Source organism: Bos indicus x Bos taurus, chromosome 2, assembly GCF_003369695.1.
Source record: "Bos indicus x Bos taurus breed Angus x Brahman F1 hybrid chromosome 2, Bos_hybrid_MaternalHap_v2.0, whole genome shotgun sequence".
Lineage (NCBI taxonomy): Eukaryota > Metazoa > Chordata > Mammalia > Artiodactyla > Bovidae > Bos > Bos indicus x Bos taurus.
The window spans coordinates 129,757,602-129,769,328 of NC_040077.1; positions in this window are offsets into that span (position 1 = coordinate 129,757,602).

Genomic DNA, 11,727 nt, shown 5'->3' on the forward strand with positions numbered 1-11,727 from the left:
TTGGCGCTGACGCTGGGCCCTGGGGTGGGTGGGGTGTGGGGGTCACTCTGGCACGGGGGGGCCGGGCGCTGGCAGGCAGACCCCAGACCTACTCTTCCTGCCTGGTTCTGAGCAAGCCCGCGAGCCCCTCCCTGGATACCCTTCTGTCTATATACACTGAATTTCTCCCTCTCTGTTCATCTTGTTCCCAGGGCAGTTCAGGGGTGGTGCAGAGGGCGGGTATCTGGGCAGACCACCCCACCCCTTCGTGGGATGGACCTGTGCGTGCCACCGTGGTTTTGTGCTGTGGTGTGTCCCTTCAGGGAGGGCACAACCCCTGGTTCCATCCCTGCTCTGACAGCCTTCATCACCATTAAGGGCTTTGCTGAGGCTGGATGGTTGGTGAGCTGCAGGGGGGTGGCAGGAATCACCCAGTCGGGGCCTCTGGCCTTTGGGAGCCACACTGCTGAAAAACCAGACTTCACCAGGAGCTCCCTGCCCCGTGGAGTGGGTGTAAGGGCCCTGTGAGGCCCACAGGGTTTCAGTCCAACTGAAGGCACCCAGACCTCTCCAAACCCTTTGTCCCACGCACTGTCAGCATGTCCCAGCAATCCCCCTCTTCAGATGCACCCTACAGCTCATACCAAGAAAAGGACACCAGACACTCAGAGACCCCATTGACAGTTTGGAAAAGTGGGGTCATCTTCAGAGGCTTCCAGGGTCCAACTGAAGTGGGCCTCATCCTGAAAGTTCCCCAGGAGAAAGGAGGCCAGAAGGGCTGGCGGAGACTGCCTGGGAAGGCGACGAAGCCGATGGGAGCAGAGAGAGGAAATGAGGTGGGGGGTTGCTCCTGGGAGGCTTCAGACTCCTTGGCCAGGGTCAAAATCCACTGGGGTGTGGCTGGCTTTTATTTTTAGTTCCTGCTTCTCAGCTTTGCAGGGGACCCAGGGTTTGAGAGAGCCTGAGCTTGGCCCATCCTGGGGCAAGACTCCCTCTCCTGGGCAAGAGGCTCCAAGCTGCTCTCCTCGCCAGGGTCAGCATCCAGGTGCCTGTGTGCTAAGCTTCAGTCTTCCCGACTCTCTGTGACCCTATGGACCGTAGCCTGCTGGGTTCCTCTGTCCGTGGGATTCTCTAGGCAAGAATACTAGAACAGGTTGCCATGCCTTCCTCCAGGGGATCTTCCTGACCCAGGGATGAAGCACGTCTCTCTTAAGTCTCCTGCATTGGCAGGTGAGTTCTTTACCACGAGCGCTACCTGGGAAGCCTTATCTCTTCCCCAAATCAAGAAATATTTTGTGAGCACCTACTATGCGCTGGTTAGATAGCATCACCAACTCAGTGGACATAAATTTGAGCATACTCCAGGAGATAGTGAAGGACAGGGAAGCCTGGTGTGCTGCAGTCCGTGGGGTCGCAAAGAGTCGGACACAGACTTAGTGACTGAACAACAACGAAAGCTATGTGCTAAGGGGGATTCAGCACTTCTGGCCTGTTTCTAGCCCCTGGGACCCTTGCCCCATCTTCCCACCCCAGTGGTACCTCCTTCTCTGATGCCAAATAGAAACAGCAGTGGTATTTATTAAGAACCTGGTACCAGAGTTGGAGACAGCTGAGCATGTGATGAGCACACCAGGCCCTGGGCTAAGCTCTGCTTATGCAGTGTTCACCATCATCTTTCAACGCGATGAGGTAGGTGCTCACCTTTTCAGGTGATGAAATTGGAGACCAGACGATTTGATCAAGGTCACAAAGCAAGTCAGGGTTTAAATTCAACCCAGGCCCTTCTAACCCCAACACTGATTGCCCCTTGTGCCTTTCATGGACACGAAGAATTCAGGGAGTCATCTGTCAACTTCCCACCTCCTCTTTTTGCAGAAGAGAAAACTGAGTCTGAAAGATGGAAGTGACTCCCTCAATCCTGTATAATTAAATAGATACCAGTCCAGGGCCTTTAACTGACTGCAGGGAAATAGTGATAATAATAAAATAAAGCCCCATTCTCTCTCATCTTCTCCTCCCTACACATTATCTTACTCCCTGTTTGGGACCCCATAGGGTGGCTGGGTTTTGCAGTCTGGCCAGGCCCCTCCTCACTGGTCTCTGTGGCAACTGCCTTCAGCTGTGCCTTTGTCCCAGCTATGCACTCCACCTGGTTGCCCTCTCCACCCTAATGGCTTGGATTTGCCCCCGCCCCGTGCCCCCCACCAGGAGCTTTAATTGACATTGGCCTCACCCCCCTCAGACTGTTTGCACCTGTTATCTGTTTCCTGAAAGATGGGCAGCCCCTCGCAGCCAGCCGAGTACTGGTGTCTCAGCTTGTTTGTTTCTGATCTGCATTTTGTCCCTACCACCCCTTCAGACTGGGAGCTGCCTGCAGGCAGTGCCCGGACTCTGAACAACAAGCACTCAGGGCAGGAGGCCCCAGAGAACCTCTGACCCAGTCCCCTCCTCAGCAGAGGAAGAGGCGGCTTTGAGCCTCATTTGTCTAATGACAACAGCTACTCGCATTTGCAATCACGCTTTAACAGTTTACAAAGCAGCATTCACACCCATCAACTCGACTGATGCTAATTCAACCAGCCCATCCTGCCAGCCAGCCTGGCAGCAGTGGGAACTCCATTTTTCAGAAGGGGAAACCGGGGCTCAGAGAGGGCGAAAAAAGTACTTGTCCAAGGGCATATGGCAAATTCGGGGTGCAGCTAGAACTAGGCTTCAGTGATGTGATCTGTGCATGTCACTTACAGTCAAATTTGATTAATAAACATTCATTGGGCCCTTCCTACATGCCAGTTACTGGGGAGGCAGGGTACCCAACTGCGGATCTGCCCGACAAGACCCTGCTCTTCTAGAACCTCCATTCTGCTGTGTAAGACCTATGCATGGACAAGATAATTATGATGAATGCTAGGAAGGGGGTACCAAAGGTAATGGGACAGTGAGTGACCGAGAGGAGGGGACTATGCTAACCAGGGGGGTCAGACAAGGCCTGTCTGAAAGCTGGATGATGGGAGTCCTGCCTGCAAAAGTGCGGAGGAAGGGTTCCAGGTGGAAGGGTCTGCAAATGCAAAGGCTCTGGGGTGGGAATATACAAGGTACCTTCTAGGAAGCAATGGGAGTGTGGAGGGGATGACGTGGTGGGGGAGGAAAATAATTGCATTTTAAGCGCAGTGGGCAGCCATCAAGGGTTGTGCGTAGAGAATGCACTGAGGTAGAGGAAGAAGTATGAGCCCGGTTCAGCAGGGCCTGGGGGCAGCCCGGGTGCCAATCCATGCCACCATCCTCCTGGTCTAGAGGGCTCCCCGGCCCCTATACCCTAGACTGAGACTCCAGGGTGTGTCCCAGCCCTCCCCTAACTCTGTGTGAGCTTGGGCAGGGCACTCTACCGGGCCCCACTTGGCACCAATGAAAATGAGGGCACTGGCCACGGGGGTTTCTCTGAGGCCACTTTCAGCCCTGACTCCCTTGATGTTGTGGGTTTAGTGGGGACAGCAGGACCTGTGTCCTCATCTCAGCCATGCCCAGGGATGCCACTGCGCTCTGGGTCTGCTCAGCCTTCCCTGAGTCCTTCCAACTGGAAAAGCCTTCAGGCAGGGCTTCTGGAAGGAAAGTGCTATGCTGAGAGACAGCCTGGAGAGACCTTAGAGGTCATCTCTCAGTGTTTCTAGGTCTCCAACTCCCATCCTACGCCCTTTGCCTGCTCAAGTGCAGGGCTGATGAGCGCATGTGGCCGCTTACAATTCAGACCTCACCTGCAGCCATTGCCAGGCCCGGGAGAGACTTGTAGCCGACTTGCCTCAAGTTCTAGTTCTTGAGCTAGTTTGCTGTGTGACCTCAGCAGGATCCTTTCCCTCTCCGGGCCTGAAATGGACGTTACAGATCTATGTTTATGAAGCTCAGCACTGTCCAGTAGAATACAATACAAGACCGTTATGTAATTTAAAAATTTTCCATCAGCCACATTAAAAAAATAAAAAAACAGGTGAAATGAATTTTAATATACTTATTTAACCCAATATATCCAAAATATTATCATTTCAACATGTAATTAATGAACTATTTTACCTTTTTTTCTGTACTAGGTCTTTGAAGTTTGGTGTGTATTTTATATGTCTTCATTTCTCAGTTTGCACCAGCCACATTTGGAATGCTCAATAACCACATGTAGCAAGTGGCAATTGGCTGCTATATTGAATAGCATGGATTCAGACATTGACATCAATAATTACCCAACGAAGTGAAAAGCGTCCTTTTATAAAGACAGTTCATTCCTTCCAGGGACACAGAGAAGGAAGTCAGTACCTCTTCCTAGATATGGAAGAAAAGCTTCCTGGTGGAGGTGACAGTTAAAAGACAAAAAAAAATCTTATTGATGGGTAAAATCTTCCTTACCTCCCGTAAGAAAAAATTTTCTACCTCATGATAAAAGTAGCACACACTCACTGGTAAAAAATAAAGTAGACATAGAAGAGTTAAGAAGGGAAACAAAAACCAACCCATAATTTCCCCAGCCTGAGAGACATTGTTAATGTTCCTACCCATTTCCTCTCAGGCATTTTCCCCGGCACAAGCATTTTGCATGCAACTATAATCTTACTGTATGCAGAGTGCTATCTCCTTTTTTTTCTTTTTTTCCCCACCTAGCACTGTGGAGCTAACAAGTCTCTGGGTTGTTCAAAACCCTCATGCAACAGTACTGCCATTGGCTGTGTACTCTTCCGGGGGAAACAAAGTGTTAATTGCTCAGTGGTGGCCGCTCTTTGCCACCCCATGAACGGTAGCCCACCAGGATTCTCCAGGCCAGAATACTGGAGTGGGTTGCCATTTCCTTCTCCAGGGGATCTTCCCCACCCAGGGATCGAACCCAGGTCTCCTGCATTGCAAGCAGATTCTTTCCCGGCTGAGCCACTAGGAAAGCGGGCATTCCAGGGGAGGACTGGCCCTGAAACCTTTGTGCCTTCCCGCCTCGCCTAAGGGTGCCTGCAAGCCCAGCTCTGCTTTGAATGCCCCTCGGAGCATAGCGGGGGTGGGGATTGGGGCGGGGAACAACCAGGAAGCCCAGGTGCCCTGAAAGCCACGTTGTGCCTCTTTCCTCACTGCCAGTCCCTGGGCTTTTGTGACTTGGAGAAGCCTGGGCTGGGCCGTGGCTCCGTGTCGCCAGTCTCCCCACTGCCACCTGGCGGTCCAGGAAGGGGATGCACCCTCCAGGAGCACAGCACCGCCCAGGGAGCCAATGGCAGGAGGTGCTGGGCTCTGGGGTTTCCACTTTTGACTGCTGTGTCTCTGCGTCACTCTGTGACCAGCCTTCCACAGTGCAGGACATCTGAGTGTTTATTCTGGAGAGGGATTTCCTGCCTGCTTTCATTCGGAAGGGCTGAAGCTTTGAGAGAAAGACTGCCCAGGTTCAAATCCAGCTCTACCTCTTATGAGCCCTGTGGCCTTGGGATGCCAGTCCACTTTTCTGTGTCTCGGTTTCCTCATTTGTAACATGGGATGATAATAGAGTGTGTCTCATCGAGTTGGAAAGTTGAAATGAGATTGTATGTGAAATGCTTGGCTCTGAGGCTGGGCCACAGTAAATGCTGGATGTTTTTAACTCCTTGATGTCAGATGGAAACTAAAAGCAAAGTATAGAGGGTGGATCTTCTTTAGTTTCATTCCCTTTCTCTAGATCTCTGCTTCTAACCTTCCAACCAACCTCTGGAAGGTTTTCCTGAAACTTAAAATCTCCGGTTGAGCCAATTTCCTGCTCAAAAGTCTTCAGGGGTTCCCAGCTGCTCCCTTGCAGTAAATATTAATACGGATGCCCTAGCCTGGCATTTAAGACCCTCAAGAACAGGGTCCAACTCACCTTCCCAGTCTTGTCTTCCATTGTTTACTTCTAGGTCCCCTCTGCTCCAGCCAAACTGTTTTCCTCAAGACTTTAGGTGCTGTGCTGTGCTCAATGGCGTCTACCTCTTTGTGACCTCATGGTCTATAGCCCAGCAGGCTCCTCTATCCATGGAATTTTCCAGGCAAGAATACTGGAGTGGGTTACCGTTTCCTACTCCAAGGGATCTTCCCAACCCAGGGGTTGAACCCACATCTCTTGCATCTCCTGCAGGCTCTTTACCACTGAGCCAACTGGGAAGCCCGAGACTCTAGGAGCTCCCTCCAATTTCCCACCTCTGCATTCTTCTCATACTCAGCTTCACTATGGACCACATTCTCCCCACCTTCCAAAGACCTCATCACATACCACCTCCTCCAGCAATCCTGCTATAGACCTAGCCCTCTTTCTAAAGCTCCCCAGCATGCTAATGGCATATGTGTCAATTGCCTTCATCTTGGATTCTTGTAAAGAGCCTCATGGGATGGAGAGAGTCTGGGCTTTGGGGCTAAGGGAGGTATGTGTTCATATCCTGTGTGCTCTTGAGCAGGGAGCATACTCAACCACTTGGAGCCTCAGTTGTTGTTGGGTTTTTTTTTTTTTTTTTTTCCGTATAAACAGTCCTAATCCTTACAGGTTTGTTGTAAGTGTGGAAGGACAGGACACACACAAAACGCTTGCCACCTGACAGGAAGCCCCTCTGGGGCAGACTGCATCCTGTCCCCCTTGGAGTCCCAGAGGGCCTGGCATGTGGGTACTGTAAAAGTGCTTTGCTTTAGTGAATCGAGACTTCTCTCCCATCAGCAGGGAGAAATGTCTTGGTATTGGAAACACACGGTAAAAGGCTACTCAGTGTCTGTGAACCATGGGAATTACCACCCAGAACCAGAGTCACTTCTTCCTGGGAGCTGGGAGGGCTTGGATAATCCCTCTCCTAGCTGAGGGTCCTAGAAGGTTTGGGGGCAGCCTCTGGCTTGCAGTGGGCAGCCTGTTCCCACAGCCTGTTCACACCCACGATTGCTTTGATCCTTCTAAGACTCTAGTGAGCCTAGCGGCCCTCTCCATATTATTGTGGTGGAAACAGCACCCAAGAGGGGAAGGGACTTTGCTAACTTTGTCACGTAACAGTCTCACGAATGTGGGGCTGGGTGCCAGGGGTCCTGACCCCCAGATAAAGGCCCTTCTGAGACTATAGATATGACGCGGCATTGGATTTAGGAGAACCGAGTTCAAATCCCAATGCCGCCGTTGACGTTCTGCCAGGCTTTGAGCGGCTGTGTCACTTCCTGACTCTCAGTCTCCTTGTGGCAGGGGGCCCTGTTGGGAGCTGAAAGGAGCCGGGAGATAGGAGTTGCTTCTGTAAACTGTGGAGTGTTATGTCCAGGTAAAAGGTTGTTAAGTTGACTCTGGAGCCTGATAGACGAGGCTTTGATCTCTGCGCCATACCGGGAGTACACAGGGTTTTTATGGCTGCTCACCTGCCTGGCCGTTTCCCAACTTGCCTCTCTCCCGGAGTTTGAAAGAGCTGTTTTGATAGGTGCCTGGCAACAGGGGTGCAGCAGGGTGGGGTTGATGGGCTGGTAAGCTGGGTGTGGAGGCACTAAAGGCCCAGGAGAACTGCCTCCTTCCAAAGAAGCTTAAAGTGGGATGGACACTGGGGTTGGGGAAACCCACGGAAAGATAAGGCATTCCTTAAGGACCCTTGTCCATGAAAAGAAAAAGTCATAGAACCAAGTAAAGCTGAGCACTCTGGGATAAGAGTGAAGGCCCATTAGGACAAATAGTGAAGCCCTACCAAAACCGGTTCATGTTTACATAGGACCAGGCCCAAGGAGGTATTTCGGAGGCATTGAGCAAATGGGTGGATGGGTGGATGAAGAGGAAGGAAGATGAAGACAAGCAGACAGGCTTCCAGGTGGTGGTGACATATGAGCTGTGATAACTCTCTGGATTACAAGACATGGACTCAGGAGTTTTTGGAAGGACGCACCTGGCAATCAAAAAACGGGAAGCTCTACTCTATTATCAGGCCTTAACGGAGCCCAGCAAAGCCTCAGGAGGCCTGAACATGATCTGTGATTATTCAGAATCTAAGGCATCTCTTATGGCAGAAAGTGAAGAACCAAAGAGCCTCTTGATGAAAGTGAAAGAAAAGAGTGAAAAAGTTGGCTTAAAGCTCAACATTCAGAAAATTAAGATCACGGCATCCGGTCCCATCACTTCATGGCAAATAGATGGGGAAACAGTGGAAACAGTGGCTGACTTTATTTTTCTGGGCTCCAAAATCACTATGGATGGTGACTGCAGCCATTAAATTAAAAGACCCTTGCTCCTTGGAAGGAAAGTTATGACCAACCTAGACAGCATATTCAAAAGCAGAGACATTACTTTGCCAACAAAAGTCCATCTAGTCAAGGCTATGGTTTTTCCAGTAGTCATATATGGCTGTGAGAGTTGGGCTATAAAGAAAGCTGAGTGCTGAAGAATTGATGCTTTTAAACTGTGGTGTTGGAGAAGACTCTTGAGAGTCCCTTGGACTGCAAGGAGATCCAACCAATCCATCCTAAAGGAGATCAGTTCTGGGTGTTCATTGGAGGGACTGATGTTGAAGCTGAAACTCCAATACTTCGGCCACCTGATGCAGAGAGCTGACTCATTTGAAAAGACCCTGATGCTGGGGAAGATTGAGGGCAGGAGGAAAAGGGGACGGCGGAGAATGAGATGGTTGGATGGCATCACCAACACAATGGACATGGGTCTGGGTGGACTCCAGGAGTTGGTGATGGACAGGGAAGCCTGGCGTGCTGCGGTTCATGGGGTCGCAAAGAGTTGGACACAACTGAGCGACTGAACTGAACTGAAGGCATCTCTAACCATTGAGATAATGATAGTAATAACATTGGCTGCCAGGGGCTGTGCTGAACATTTCATGAATGTTGTCTCATTCAGCCCTGGAGATATTCTCTCAGGATGCTCGTAATGAGGCTTCCGTGCCCTTTCTTCTCTCTGCAGGTTGCTCTGCTCTGCACGTGCACCTTGATGGCTGTAGTGTGCCTCTTTGGGGGGGGGACTGGGATTGGTCCAGCAGCATCTCAGTCTGGGATGGGTACAGCGCTCATACCACCCCATGGGCGCTTGGTCAGGCCAAAATCCTCTGCTCTTGGGTCTCATGGGGGAGGAAGCAGCTCTGTCCAGGGTCTCGGGGCGGCGGTGGGGGTGGGGGTTGGGGCAGTGTCGGGACGAGAACTCAGGTCTCCTGGCACTTTTCTGTCTCTGTGCCTGGATGGGAACAGCTATCTGGGGTCCAGGAGAGGTTCTGAGAAGAGGGAAGGAGGAGAGGTTGGCGGTAGTGGGCTCAAACTTTCCAGTCTTCTCTTGGACAGACTGTTCCTGAGAAGAGGATTTCAATACGACGTGCCTCAGTACAAGTGTTCGCTGTTGGTGACGACCGGGACCCTAGAACTTTTAAATTTGGAAGAAGCTGACAGCAGCTTCTGCACCCCTCTCCTTTTATAAATGAAGAAACCAAGTCTCAGAGAAGGAAAGTGACTAACTCAAGGTCAGCCAGCCAGTTAGTGGGCGACAGCAGTTAGGTATTCCCTGGGCTATAGAGCCGACTTGGCAACTGGCCTCAGACTTCCAACCACGGAGCTGGGACACAGGGCTCAAGGGGAGTCCAAGGAGACCCGGCAGGTGGTTTTCATCTTTCTTGGACCATCTCGAAGGCTGTGCGGAGCTCAGCACTGTAACTGCCTGAGATGGCATTGGAAAGCAGCCAGCTTGTCAATTCTACCCATTAACTAATAGTCTATTATTTTCCTCTGGGATTAATTTTTAAATGCAAATGGCATGTTTTATCACACAATTGAACACTTAACATCCACCGATGGCTGATCTCTGATCGGGGGCCAGGCCTTCCTTCCCCCAGTGGCTCAGGGGGCTTAGGCAGGCCCAGGGGAACGCAGGAATGAGGGGACACAAGAGAGTGGGTTCACACCTCTTGTCGCTCAGTTCCAGTTCCTCACCATACCCATGATCTATTTGGGAGGGGCAAGCAGGATGGATGGCGTGGGGGAATGTGGCTGAAAATCAGGAGCCAGTTTTCCTCGCCCAAGACATTTTCCTCCACTTAATTAATATCACAAAGGGAAGCTGGGTCTGCATTGGCTTGTGGGGATTATGCAAATGAAGCCAAGGAAGGGGAGATTTCTGAGCTCCCTGGTTGTTCTGGCCTCCGGTAAAGTCCTGTCAAGAAAACACCCCCCAAGGCCATGGCTGGGACTAGGGCCATGGGGGAGGCATTTGGAGGCACCCTGACTTATTAGACCCTAGACAGCATATTAAAAAGCAGAGACATTACTTTGCCAACAAAGGTCTGTCTAGTCAAGGCTATGGTTTTTCCAGTGGTCATGTATGGATGTGAGAGTTGGACTGTGAAGAAAGCTGAGCACTGAAGAATTGATGCTTTTGAACTGTGGTGTTGGAGAAGACTCTTGAGAGTCCCTTGGACTGCAAGGAGATCCAACCAGTCCATCCTAAAGGAAATCAGTCCTAAATATTCACTGGAAGGACTGATGCTGAAGGTGAAGCTCCAATACTTTGGCCACCTGATGTGAATAACTGACTCATTTGAAAAGACCCTGATGCTGGGAAAGATTGAAGGCAGGAGGAGAAGGGGACAACAGAGGATGAGATGGTTGGATGGCATCACCAACTCGATGGATGTGAGTTTGAGTAAGCTCCAGGAGTTGGTGATGGACAGGGAAGCCTGGCATGCTGCAGTCCATGGGGTCACAAGGAGTCTGACATGACTGAGCAATAGAACTGAACTGAACTGACTTGTCAGTGCCCAGCTGGGGGCCAGAACTTCTAGAGGGAGTCGGAAGGTAGGTTTTCCTACCTGAGAGGATCTTGGACTGGTCTCCATATGGGAACTGAGCCATAGAAAGAAAATGTAAGTGAAAGTTGTTCAATCATGTCTGACTCTTTGTGACCCCATGGACTGTATAGTCCATGGAATTCTCCAGGCCAGAATACTGGAGTGGGTAGCCTTTCCCTTCTCCAGGTTGAGATCTTCCCAACCCAGGGATAGAACCCAGGTCTCCCGCATTGCGGGTGGATTCTTTACCAGCTGAGCCACAAGGGAAGCCCGAGCCATAGAACCCAGGGCTTAGGTTTTTCCTTTTTTTTTTTTTGGTTGTACCACATGGCAGGCAGAACACCCCCGATCAGGGATCGAATCCACATGCCTGCAATGGAAGGCAAATTCTTAACCACTGGACCACCAGGGAAGTCCAAGCTTAGTTCTTCTTCTCCAAGGAGACAGAGGCATGGGAGAAAGGCTGAGGCCTTTGGAGTCAGAACTGAGTTCAAATCCCTGCTCTGTTGCTTGCTGGCTGTGTGACCCTGGGTGAGTTGTTTCACCCCTAAGCCTCAGTCTCCTCATCTGTGAAATGGGGCCACAGAGAGCACCCTCTTGGAGCTGATGTAAGGACTGAATGAGATAAAGTCCACTAACTACCTGGAAGGCTCGATACTGCCAATGCTGCCTTCTCTTCCACCTGCTTCATGTGGGATGACTATCACAATAGTTCATGTAACATAATAGTATCAGTAATAAAATAATACTATAACATCAAACTATATGTATGCACACACACACGCACACTTGTGTATATATAGCAGTGAAAAATAAGGTAACTGACACTTGAAGAGAACCTGCAAGAGCTGAGGACTGTTCCGAGCTCTTTATACCCATCAGTTCATTTAAGGTTCACCACAACCCTACGAGGTAAGGAGCAATACCCATTTTATGGATGAGGAAACTGAGGTAAGTTAAGAAACTTACTGAAGGTCACACAGCTGTGAGTGGTCAAGCCAGG